The sequence below is a fragment of the Mustela nivalis genome (genome assembly GCF_964662115.1).
Source record: "Mustela nivalis genome assembly, chromosome: X".
Lineage (NCBI taxonomy): Eukaryota > Metazoa > Chordata > Mammalia > Carnivora > Mustelidae > Mustela > Mustela nivalis.
The window spans coordinates 111,737,082-111,751,465 of NC_139040.1; positions in this window are offsets into that span (position 1 = coordinate 111,737,082).

Below are 14,384 nucleotides of genomic sequence, written 5' to 3' on the forward strand. Positions count from 1 at the left end.
CAGCAGGCATCCTTGAACTACCCATTCCTGAGCTAATCAGTGGTTCTTGAATGTCAGGTGCACCCTACTTAATCAATAACTAAGCCTTCATTAGGCTGAATGAGATGATCATATGTACTTTTACATATTCAAAATCTGTTTATCAGTACAGATACTAACTAGGTCTTTATTGAATGAAAAGGTCAAGTCAGACTTCACCCTTGGCAGTGATGTGAGCTCCCTGATTCTCATTAACTAAATCATGTGGTCACTGCACAAAAAATGCTTAAGAAAAAAAGAAGAGTATTGACTTCAGTATATTATATTCCCTAAAAATGTTTAGAAATGGGCATTAGTTACAGAAGCAAGGAACTTGACGACTTATTGATTATGCAAATATGTTCCCTGCACTTATTTAAAATGAACCAGTGAGTGCACGGGTCAGCAGCTTCTTCCTAGACACATCGCCAAAGGCAAGGGAAGCAAGGGCAAAAATGAACTATTGGGACTTCATCAAGATCAAAGGCTTTTGCCCAGCAAAGGAAACAGTCAACAAAACCAAAAAAACAATTGACAGAATGGGAAAGGATATTTGCAAATGACATAGACAATAAAGGGCTAGTATCTAAAATCTATAAATAACTTATCAGACTCAACACCCAAAGAACAAATAATCCAATCAAGAAATGGGCAGAAGATATGAACAGACATTTCTGCAAAGAAGACATCCAAATGGCCAACAGACACATGAAAAAGTGCTCCACATCACTCGGCATCAGGGAAATACAAATCAAAACCACACTGAGATACCACCTCACACCAGTCAGAATGGCTAAAATTAACAAGTCAGGAAATGACAGATGCTAGTGAGGGTGAAGAGAAAGGGGAACCCTCCTACACTGTTGGTGGGAATACAAGGTGGTGCAGCCACTCTGGAAAACAGTATGGAAGTTCCTCAAAAACCTGAAAATAGAGCTACCCTTTGACCCAGGAATTGCACTACTGGGTATTTACCCTAAAGATACAAATGTAGTGATCTGAAGGGACATGTGCACCCCAATGTTTATAAAAGCCCTGTCCACAATAGTCAAACTATGGAAAGAGCCCAGATGTCCATTGACAGATGAATGGATAAAGAAGATGTTGTGAATATATATATACAATGGAATATTATGCAGCCATTAAAAATGAAATCTTGGGGCACCTGGGTGGCTCAGTGGGTTAAGCCTCTGCCTTTGGCCCAGGTCATGATCCCAAGGTTCTGGGATCGAGCCCTGCATGGGGCTCTCAGCTCAGCAGGGAGCCTGCTTCCTTCTTTCTCTCTGCCCGCCTCTCTGCCTACTTGTGAGCTCTATCTGTCAAATAAATAAATAAAATCTTAAAAAAAAATGAAATCTTGCCATTTGTGACAACATGGATGAAACTAGAGGGTATTATGCTAAGTGAAATAAGTCAGTCAGAGAAAGACAATTATCATATGATCTTGGTGATATGTGGAATTTGAGAAACAAGGCAGAGAATCATGGGGGAAGAGAGAAATGAAACAAGGTGAAACCAGAGAGGGAGACAGTTCATAAGAAGCTCTTAATGTCAGGAAATAAACTGAGGGTTGCTGGAGTGAAGGGAGGTGGGAGGGATGGGGTGGCTGGATGATGGACATTGGGGAGAGTATGTGCTATGGTGAGTGCTGTGAATTGTGTAAGACTGATGAATTACCTATACTACTGAAACAAATAATTCATTATATGTCAATAAAATAAAAGACCACCCAGCTTAAAAAAAGGGAGACAATAAATAAATAAATAAATTAATTAATTAAATAAACCAATGAGTGCAAGGGTTAGCAAACTCTTAAAGGGCCAGATAGTTACAATTTTAGGCTTTGCTGGCCACACGGTCAGTCAAAACTATTTAACTTTTTTTTTTTAAGATTTTATTTATTTATTTGAAAGAGATCACAAGTAGGCAGAGAGGCAGGCAGAGAGAGAGAGGAGGAAGCAGGCTCCCTGCTGAGCAGAGAGCCTGATGGAGGGCTCGATCCCAGGACCCTGAGATCATGACCTGAGCCAAAGGCAGAGGCCTTAACCCACTGAGCCACCCAGACACCCTATTTAACTATTGTTGTAAGGGAAAAGCAGCCATGGATAACATGTAAGGAAATGGATGTGGCTTTGTTACAATAAAAGTTTGTTTACAGAAACAGGTGGTGGGGCATTAGGTTATAGTTTGCTTGCCCCTTGATTAGTAGGGCAAAATATGTCCTACAATGATACACATATGCATATGCATACATATGTTTTTGTTTGCAAAATAGAACTATCTCTTTTAGCAAATTGAGCACTGTGAAGTAATCCTGTAAGAAGTGGGAGTGAATTTTGTATGTATTTGAAATCACCTTTTATTTTTAATCAGCTTGCCATCTTGTAAGACAGAATAAAGAAACTATCATTGCCTCCTTTTCTTAAGTAAACTCTTCTCTGAAGGTATTCTGTATAGTTATTCCTAAAGGAAATCAATTGAAAAATTTAGCTATTTACTAACTCAGCACACTTTATGTAAGTAAGTAAGTAAATAAATATTCTCCTATTTAGTTGTTTCACTGGAATCTTGCATATAAGGTACTGTATGCTGTCCTGACACAAAGTTCATTATTTCAGAGAGAACACAGGTCAGATTTCAAGAATCATTCTAGTTGTTTTCTATGGAGAGAACAGAACTCTATCATCAAATCTAAGTCCACTTAATTTGGGAAGAGGGGTATTTTAGTTAAGTGTTTAGTATCAAATTAAGAAATATATAGTGAGTGGAGGAGGGTGAAGGTTCCTAAAGTGGTCCAAACAGATGGACTAGAAGGTCAACCTCGTCTTTCTAAATATTTCCTCAAGGTCTTCTGGTGATTTTTCTTCATGACATCCCCTGATAACTGATAATAGGAATAGATACATTTAAAAAAATGGCAGTGTTACCCTAATGTAATCCCAACTCCTTCTATTTAAGCTACCTCTAGTGATCTCTTTTATTGTCATCTGTTAACATTTTCTCTCTTGCTTTGTGAAATCTGTACTGTACATAAACAGAAATGACAGTTACGATAAGAGTGGCCCACATAACCTCTAAGATTAAGTCAGTAACATTCCATGCAGCACTCAAATCTAGTATTAGGAAAAAAAAAAGAAAAAGAAAAAACACAACTAGCCAGTGAAATGTTTACTGGTGTCTGGTTCACAGAAACAGAGCAGCCTCTCATTCATTAATGAAGTATTGTAGAACGTGTGCTGCAATGCATGTGCCTATGGTATAAAGTAGCAAGGCTTACACTTTTTGAGTATATTTGACCGTATAGTTCATATGTGTCTGGTATCAACTTTTGAGACATGGCAATACATTTTAAAGTCACTGTTCCAAAAAATAGAAATGGAAGGAAAACTTCCAAACTCATTTTATGAGGCCAGCATCACCTTGATCCCAAAACCAGACAAGGATCCCACCAAAAAAGAGAGCTATAGACCAATATCCTTGATGAACACAGATGCGAAAATACTCAACAAAATACTAGCCAATAGGATTCAACAGTACATTAAAAGGATTATTCACCACGACCAAGTGGGATTTATTCCAGGGCTGCAAGGTTGGTTCAACATCTGCAAATCAGTCAATGTGATACAACACATCAATAAAAGAAAGAACAAGAACCATATGATACTCTCAATAGATGCTGAAAAAGCATTTGACAAAGTACAGCATCCCTTCCTGATCAAAACTCTTCAAAGTGTAGGGATAGAGGGCACATACCTCAATATCATCAAAGCCATCTATGAAAAACCCACCGCAAATATCATTCTCAATGGAGAAAAACTGAAAGCTTTTCCGCTAAGGTCAGGAACACGGCAGGGGTGTCCATTATCACCACTGCTATTCAACATAGTACTAGAGGTCCTAGCCTCAGCAATCAGACAACAAAAGGAAATTAAAGGCATCCAAATCGGCAAAGAAGAAGTCAAATTATCACTCTTCGCAGATGATATGATACTATATGTTGAAAACCCAAAAGACTCCACTCCAAAACTGCTAGAACTTATACAGGAATTCAGTAAAGTGTCAGGATATAAAATCAATGCACAGAAATCAGTTGCATTTCTCTACACCAACAGCAAGACAGAAGAAAGAGAAATTAAGGAGTCAATCCCATTTACAATTGCATCCAAAACCATAAGATACCTAGGAATAAACCTAACCAAAGAGACACAGAATCTATACTCAGAAAACTATAAAGTACTCATGAAAGAAATTGAGGAAGACACAAAGAAATGGAAAAATGTTCCATGCTCCTGGATTGGAAGAATAAGTATTGTGAAAATGTCTATGCTACCTAAAGCAATCTACACATTTAATGCAATTCCTATCAAAGTACCATCCATCTTTTTCAAAGAAATGGAACAAATAATGCTAAAATTTATATGGAACCAGAAAAGACCTCGAATAGCCAAAGGAATATTGAAAAAGAAAGCCAACGTTGGTGGCATCACAATTCCGGACTTCAAGCTCTATTACAAAGCTGTCATCATCAAGACAGCATGGTACTGGCACAAAAACAGACACATAGATCAATGGAACAGAATAGAGAGCCCAGAAATAGACCCTCAACTCTACAGTCAACTAATCTTCGACAAAGCAGGAAAGAATGTCCAATGGAAAAAAGACATCCTCTTCAATAAATGGTGCTGGGAAAATTGGACAGCCACATGCAGAAAAATGAAATTGGACCATTGCCTTACACCACACACAAAAATAGACTCAAAATGGATGAAGGACCTCAATGTGCGAAAGGAATCCATCAAAATCCTTGAGGAGAACACAGGCAGCAACCTCTTCGACCTCTGCCGCAGCAACATCTTCCTTGGAACAACGCAAAAGGCAAGGGAAGCAAGGGAAAAAATGAACTATTGGGACTTCATCAAGATCAAAAGCTTTTGCACAGCAAAGGAAACAGTTAACAAAATCAAAAGACAACTGACAGAATGGGAGAAGATATTTGCAAACGACATATCAGATAAAGGACTAGTGTCCAGAATCTATAAAGAACTTAGCAAACTCAACACCCAGAGAACAAATAATCCAATCAAGAAATGGGCAGAGGACATGAGCAGACATTTCTGCAAAGAAGACATCCAGATGGCCAACAGACACATGAAAAAGTGCTCCATATCACTCGGCATCAGGGAAATACAAATCAAAACCACAATGCGATATCACCTTACACCAGTCAGAATGGCTAAAATCAACAACTCAGAAAATGACAGATGCTGGCGAGGATGCGGAGAAAGGGTAACCCTCCTACACTGTTGGTGGGAATGCAAGCTGGTGCAGCCACTCTGGAAAACAACATGGAGGTTCCTCAAAATGTTGAAAATAGAACTGCCCTATGACCCAGCAATTGCACTATTGGGTATTTACCCTAAAGATACAAACGTAGTGATCCAAAGGGGCACGTGCACCCGAATGTTTATAGCAGCAATGTCCACAATAGCCAAACTATGGAAAGAACCTAGATGTCCATCAACAGATGAATGGATCAAGAAGATGTGGTATATATACACAATGGAATACTATGCAGCCATCAAAAGAAATGAAATCTTGCCATTTGCGACAACATGGATGGAACTAGAGCGTATCATGCTTAGCGAAATAAGTCAAGCAGAGAAAGACAACTATCATATGATCTCCCTGATATGAGGAAGTGGTGATGCAACATGGGGGCTTAAGTGGGTAGGAGAAGAATCAATGAAACAAGATGGCATTGGGAGGGAGACAAACCATAAATGACTCTTAATCTCACAAAACAAACTGAGGGTTGCTGGGGGGAGGGGGTTTGGGAGAAGGGGGTGGGATTATGGACATTGGGGAGGGTATGTGCTTGGGTGAGTGCTGTGAAGTGTGTAAACCTGGTGATTCACAGACCTGTACCCCTGGGGATAAAAATATATGTTTATAAAAAATAAAAAATTAAAAAAAAAAAAAAAAGAAACAGACTCTTGATTATAGAGAACAGACTGATAGTTACCAGAGGGAAGGTGGGTAAAGAGATGCATGAGATACGTGATGGGGATTAAGGAGTGCATTTGTTTTGATGAGTACAGGGTGATGTATGGAAGGATTGAGTTGCTCTATTGTACACCTGAAACTGATAGTACACTATATATTAACTGGGATTAAGAAAAACTTTAAAAAAGTAAACATATTATTCTTGTTTTATATTTTATTGAAGTATAATTGACATACAATATTTTATTAGTTTCAGATGTACAAAATAGTAATTCAACAATTCCATACCTTACAAAATGCTCACCATGGTAAGTATAGTTACCATCTGTCACCATACCAAGTTATTACAATAGGACTGACTGTATTCCCTATACTGTATTTTTCCTTTCCCTGAATTATTTATTTTATAATTGAAAAATTGTACCTCTTTTTCCTTTTCAGATGTTTTACCGATTCCCCCCACACCTATTCCCTTGGGCAACCACCAGTTTGTTCTCTGTGTTTGTAAACTTATCATTCTTGATGTTCCTTCTAAGAATGCTGGGACATATCTTATACAGCACCTACATATAGAGTTTTTAGTACACATTTCTATGTACACATGTCTAAGACTATGCATACAAATAGTAATATATCTGTTATTTAATAGTTTTCACATAAAAACACTGACCATTAATAAAAAGATAGATAATGCTCTTGTGAAAACTAATCTAACTGCAATGAATAAATTTTGTGATGCACATTGGATGAAGCCTTCAAATTTGCCAAAACTTTGCAAATTATTTGGTTGTGTAGATTCATTGTTATATTTATGATAAATTTTTGAAAATTGGCTCCATGGAATGAAGAAAGAATTTTATTAGCTTTTGTTAAAAGCTTTTAAATGGTTTCAGTAAATATTTAAAAACAAAAGTAAATAACATTTGAGACTGTTATATCACTGAAGTTATTTTAAAAGTTTCTGGGAAGTACTTATGATTTATTTGCTGTTATAGAAAGCTTTTTACCAAAAAATACTTTGTGTTTTGTATTCCAAATAATTACATAATGGATTCATTTGTTTTGTAAAACAAGCAATAGCTATTTCCAAAACCAATAATTTTTTTTTGAAATCTTAGGAAACTTGACCAAAAACAGAGTAAAGACAAATGAAGACATCAACAATTAAAGATAGAGTTAACCTTTAACAGATTCTCCTCATAGTAACCAAGAATGGACATAGTTCAACAAGAAGGAAATTAAACCTAGAAGAAAGGAGCTGGATGAAAGAACCAATGATGAAATGGGACATGGAAAATACTAATCATTTTGTGTGCGCTTTAGAAGGATTATAATAAAAGTTTGGGATGTCTTACGAGTAAGGTTTAATGAAAAGACTACGAAACTATAGATGAATGATAAGTAGACCTTCAAAGAAGCTCTTGTTTTGTAAAGGACAAGAAATAGAATATGGTCATTGCTAAATTTGTGATTTAAATATAAAATTAAATATGAATATCAATCTAGTAAAATAACAGAATATAAGAACATTAATTAATTAAAACATGATTAAAATATTCTAGAAATAATTGCATATATTAATAAAAACAGTAATTGTAAATGGATTAAATGTATTCATTAGAAGATAGTAAGAGACTAGATACTTAGAAATTAAATATACATGACTTATAAGAGAAACACATAAAGCAAAATAATAAATAAAGTTTGAATATTCAGGGATGCCTGGCTGGCTCAGTTGGTTAAGCAGCTATCTTTGGCTCAGGTCATGATCCCAGCATCATGGGATCGAGTCCCACATTGGCCTCCTTGCTCAGCAGGGAGCCTGCTTCTCCCTTTGCCTCTGCCTGCCACTCTGTCTGCCTATGCTCTCTCTCTCTGACAAATAAATAAATAAATCTTTAAAAAATTAAAATTAAAATTAAAATAAAATTTGAGTATTCAGAAATAAAAGGCAATATATACCTGATAAAGCCAAGCAAATAGAAAATGATGAAGCAATATGTAATATAATATTAGATAAAATAGAATTTCATATGCCAATAATCCATAGGAGCTAATAATAAAAGTAAAAACTTACGAGAAATACATAGAAATCATACACTTGTATAAACCTAAGAGCTTATTTTTGAAATATACAACATAAAATAGCATAAAAATAAAATTTTAAATGTATCAGCCTGTTTAACATTTTTAAGAAAATTGTCTTAGAATATAATACATTGAGCATAAATAAGTATGAATAGATCATTTGCACAATACTATTAACTTCCCTCTCTATGTAGCCATTGGGAGAGAACTCTGTGATTAATAAAAAGAGGATAAAAATTCTAGTTTCATGGTATACAGTTAAAGGCTAATAAATTCAGAAAAGGAAGCCTTTAACAAAGTCCAAATAATTAATGGGGGCATTTTCTTGGTTGAAAAGAAAGTTAGTGGCACCTGAGTGACTCAGTCAAGTAAGCCTTTGGCTCGGATCATGATCCCACGGTCCTGGGATCTAGCCCTACATCGGCCGCATGCTCTGCGGGAAGCCTGCTTCTCCCTCTCTCACTCCCCCTGCTTGTGTTCCCTCTCTGGCTGTGTCTCTCTCTGTCAAATAAATAAAATCTTAAAAAAAAAAAGTTAAGGAGTACATAAAATGTGAACATGTAAATTGTTTTAGTAGTGCAGAATGCTGCTCACCATTTACAATGTTTGGACTCAGTCTCTACATTGTCATGAATAAATCTCAAAAATACAATGTTGAGAATCTGATAAAAGCAAGTTGTAGAGTGTTACACATCAAAGAACAGTGGAATTGAAGTCGAGAGACTTTATTTTTTTTTTTAAAGATTTTATTTATTTATTTGACAGAGAGAGATCACAACAAGGCAGAGAGGCAGGCAGAGACAGAGAGAGAGGAGAAAGCAGGTTCCCCGCCGAGCCCGATACAGGGCTTGATCCCAGGACCCAGAGATCATGACCCGAGCCAAAGGCAGAGGCTTAACCCACTGAGCCACCCAGGCGCCCCGAGAGACTTGATTTTCATTGAGGTCTCTATCGCTTAAAAACTTGTGCAAGTCACTATTCTTGAACCCTGGATTCTTCATTTGTAAAATGTTAAGATGTTTGTTCTGCTTAGTTCATGAGAGTATGTATAAAAGCACTTTATAACAGAAAATGTTTTCCAAATATAAAGGGTGTATGTGTGTGTGTGTTTTACTAACTACAATATGCCAGACATATTTAAAATACTGTTAATACTCAAAATAATAAAAATGAAAATTAGCTATTACCCCTGTTTTAAAGAGGATGAAATTGAGGCTTAGAAGCTCATCCAGGTTCACAAGGTGGTAAATTGCACTGGCAAAAAAAAAAAAAAAAAAAAAAAAAAAAAAAAAAGCAAGACCTTTTTTTCTAACTATAAATTATACCTTTCCTTTGGGTAAAAACATCATTTGCAGCATTTGGAATATTATGTGAGGTAGTGGGGGGAATGACTCATTTGAAGCATTTTTTTTTTTTAAATATCTAGAGCTTGTGAAACTTTTCAGTAATTGTATGATCAGTTGTTTTTCCAGGTTAGTTCCTTGAATCACTTTTTTAATAGTATCTGTCATTTGAGTAAAAGGATTACCAGATGCCTTCATCTGGGTCTCCTGGAAGGGACGCTCCTGACTGTAGAGCTGCACGTCTCAGTACAGTAATTTTTATATTTCCACATTCTTAGTGATATGTAGCCTTCTGCTAGTAACTGAAGTGGTGGCCTGTCAGCCTGCTGCTTCTGCTCACCGTCTGCCTGACAGCTAGGGTGGAAAAGAGATACTGGCTCTGCTACTCTTGCTCCCAGGAGTTTACAGCTATGCCACCTAATCTGAATGTTGTGCTTCAGTAACTCCTTAAGAGGTTTCTTCTTCCCACTCAGCTTATGCTCCCTAACTACACAGCAGCTGCTCAGGAAGCCGGCTATCATCAGCTCTCTACACAGAGCGCTCTCAACAGAGTTGCTCTGCGGCAAATATGAATTTAGTAATGGCAGGCTCCTCCCTTACTGATGCTGAGGCCATCACAACATTCGAAGATAAATAAGAGTCACTGATCCCACTTATAGTTATTCACAAAAGCATCCATGATCCATGTTAGCCTGCCTGAGTTTTTCATGCCATCAGAAGACACTTCTGGAAACTCAGGGTAGAGCCACTGTGGAGTGGAGTGTGGAGAAAGAGGAATGTGCCCAGTTTATTTTGTGAGGGAGCAGGAAGTCCCTAGTACAGAAGAACTCCATTTCGGTGTTAATTTAAAAATGTCATTGGCCTCATCATTCATTTTGGTGGTTCTCCAAATATTTGTTCCTAAAAGTATTTGCATCACTCTAATAATCATAAATTTGCTTTGGAACTCCGAGATCTTCTTCCTTCCGGTCTTGATTCTGTGATGATTAGTAGCAAAAAAATAAATTAACCAAATTTAGTAATCCTACCGGTATGGTTTCTCTTAAATTTTTTATTCAATTCAGGTTGCTAGCAGTGTGCCAATGGACAAAGCTGAAACTCACCAATTTACATTTTGTAAATTTGCATACCCTGTGAATGAGCACATGTATGTTTTATTACTATTTCAAACATATTAATGGTTGAAATCTGTATGTTGAAGAATGGGGAATATATACCATATTCACATTTGTGTTTGAAAACATTGTTTTTGAGTTACATCAGTTTGAGATCATTTCAACATTTCAGAATGATCGACTAAATATACTAGTGGCAGAGACTAGCTAGAATAGGACACTGATGCTTCTTAAATTTGTTCTTATGTATTTCTAAAATATATTTACACAATTATTTTAAGTAGCTTCTCTTTGCATTATACTTTGAAATGGAATTTTTATAGTCTCCAGAATTGTATTCAAGTGTATCATCAGTTTATATATTCTAACTATACATAGAATTGGAAATGAAGACCTATCTTTTTTATGGGTAGATACAATAGCAAAATTCCTTATTTTCAGGGTCATTTTAGTAATGTCCAATTCTGGATAATTTCAAGGTGAGGTAAATGGTAATACATTAAGAATTTAGGATAGGTTACAAGGCTAGAAATAATGTGTGGGACTTATTCTCCAAGTCTCAGGGAGAGAGGGTGTAAAAAAAAAAAATAGGGGAATAGGAAACCGAATTAGAGTACAATAAACCTTCCTATTCCTTTTTCCATGTTAATTCGGAAGTTATTTTTGTAAGAGTCATACTGAAAGATGATGCAGGAATAACTCCATATACCATCAAAAACAGCCAGAGGACTTCTAGCACCATCACTCACTCTGACCCTGACACTGCCGATTGGAATCTGAACCAGGAACTTATAGAGGTTCTGGGTTCCTTGGCAAAAAATTCTTCATAAGCTTCCCCCACTTGGATAGCCTCATGACCACTTATGAAGAGGTGATTAGTTTCAGTTCAGTCATATACAAGTCCCTTTTGTCTCCATCAGCAAAGAGGCCTGAGACTCACTCACCATCTAGACTCTCATCCTCATCCTCAGTCTGACCCAGACCTCCACTAGTCCTTGATTGACCAAGCCACTTCATTCTGTGTTCTGGAATTGCCTATATCCTTGCTGCTCAGTGTTGACATCACCTGGGCACTTGTTAGTAAAGCAGAATAAAAAATCAGACCTCAGAATCTGCCTTTAAACAATGTCTCTGTGTGATTAGCATATGCATTCAAGTTTGAGAAATACCACTCCTTATATTTTCTTACCATTTTTTATCTTAGTGATACCTTGCTGTCTCCCTAAGTCATTGTTTCTTATGTAGTGGCTTCCTCTCAAAGGGTAGGGTTTTCTGTCATATATCTCTCAAACAATTATTTTAGATTGGAAGAATTGTCTCTTTCTTCCTCCTTATTGTTTGTAAATTGTTATCTCTCTTCTCCCTAAGAACGCAGATCTACACTGAAACTTCTGATCTTAGATTTCACATTCTACTCCTTGTAGCAAACCTCTATACATCTGTGTCCCTCCCCTTGTTCCTTGAAGATATTTGGACCTGGTGGACTCTATCTCCCTTGTGGACCATCCCTGATAAAATGTATGATGATTTAAAAACAGAGAATCCAGGGTGCCTGGGTGGCTCAGTCAATTAACTGTCTGCCCTTGGCTCAGGTCATGATACCAGGGTCCTGGGATCGAGCCCTACATCGGGCTCTCTGTTTAGTAAGGAGCCTGCTTTTCCTTCTCCTTCTGCCTGCCCTTTTACCTTCTGTGTTCTCTTTCTCTCCTCTCTGTGTCAAATAAATAAATAAAATCTGAAAACAAAACAAAACAACAATAACAACAAAAACAGAGAACCCTTCCAATATATGGACCTCCCAATTGCTTGTTCTTGCTTGTATTTATCTTGGCTTTCACTCTACATAAGTCACCAGTATCCTGGTCATGCCAGATACTATCATTTCCAATGTGTATGTCTCCTTCATAGTCTCACTTTCAAACATCTTGCACTCTTATGTCTCACTCATCTTCTCTCTTTCTAGTTCATTTCCTCTAGTACCTTCATTGCAACAGTTCTTTGCTTCCATTAGCATTCATAATCTATTGACCTGTCCTGTTTTCACCCACTTCTCTTCTTGCGTGGCTACCAGAGTCATCCGAAAAACCTGAAACCTGGTTAAATCAAATTCTCTAACCAGTTCTTACAGTTGATCGCTTGAATATATTATATAGTTTTTGTTGTTGTTGTTCATGATAGCACAAATCTTAAGTGTGCCTTTTTTACTATCGTACAATTTAGCTGTGTTTTTTTTTTTCCTAAGTAGTCTCCCCCCATCTCTGGTTATTAGTCATACTTTCTCCTCTTTTCTCAAAACTCAGCATTTCTTCCCCGCTAAACACTCCTTTAACTATCTGTGGAATGTCTTACTTCATGAGAAAATAGAAGCATTCCAGAGAGAACTCTTTCATACTCCTATGTCCAAATCTAACAAAACATCTGCTTGTGTAGCCACATAAACTTCCTGACCACACATTTCAATTGCTAATCTGTCTGAAATCCTTTCTAAGGCCAATTTTTAAAAATGTTTAAAAAATATTTTATTTATTTATTTGACAGAGAGAGTGCAAGTGGGGGGAGTGGCAGAGAGGCATCCCTTAATACTCCTTAATACTACCCAGGCATTCCTCTAAAGCCAATTTTTTTTAAAGATTTTATTTATTTATTTGACAGAGAGAGATCACAAATAGGCAGAGCAGCAGGCAGAGAGAGAGAGAGAGAGAGAGAAGCAGGCTCCCTACTGAGCAGAGAACCTGATACGGGGCTCAATCCCAGGACCCTGAGATCATGACCTGAGCCAAAGGCAGAGGACTAACTCACTGAGCCACCTAGGCACCCCTAAAGCCAATTTTTAATGTACAAACTCAGTCTTATATCATCATGCCTTTTCAAGGACTTTACAACTTCAGGTTTCTTTCTTTCTCCTGAATAACCACATTCCACAGCTCAACCCGTTCAACCTAATCTTTGTTTTAAGAGTGTATGATACCAAGAGGGTTAGCAGGGTGGTGCAGTGTAAATGTTAGACTGTTGGTTTCAGCTAGGGTCGTGATCTCACAGACAAGATCTCAGGGTCATGAGATCAAGTTCTGTGTCTGGCTCTATGCTCAATGCAGAGTCTACTTAGGACTCAAACTCCCTCTCCCTTTACCCCTTCCTTTGGTGCTTGCTCTCTCTTTAAAAAACAAAACAAAAACAAAAACAAACAAAAAATAGGTATAAGATACCAGGATCTTAGGTTTATTTCTAGCTGCTGTCATTGTTCTTTGAACTTCTACAGTAAAAAGTGTTGAAAGAATTGCCTTCGCTTTATAATTCACTTTGTTCCCTCTCATTCTTGCTCCAACCCATCAACACATCAGTATTAGTCTAAGTTATCCACAGAAACAAAGCAAATAGGAGATGTACATAATTTACTGTAAGGAATTACCTTATGCAGTTTTGGAGGCTGAGAAGTCCCAAGATTTGTAGTTGGCGTACTGGAGACCCAGGAGAAGCATTGGTCTGAATTCCAGTGTGAGTGTAGAAGACTGATGTCTCAGCTCAGAAATAGGCAGAGAGAGTGAATTCTCCTTTACTCTCCCTTTTGTTCTATTTAGGCCTCCAAAAAATTGGATGAGGCCCATCCATACTGGGTTAATCAATCCAATTGTTCATTCAAGTGTTAATCTCATTCAAAAACATTCTCACAAACACAGTTAGGGTGACATTTAACCCAAAACCTGGGCACCTCATGGCCTAGTCAGGTTGACACATAAAATCAGTCGTCACATCACTCGATCACATTTTCATCCCCAACACTCCAGTAAAACCACTTTTGATAGTTTGCTGCTGACCT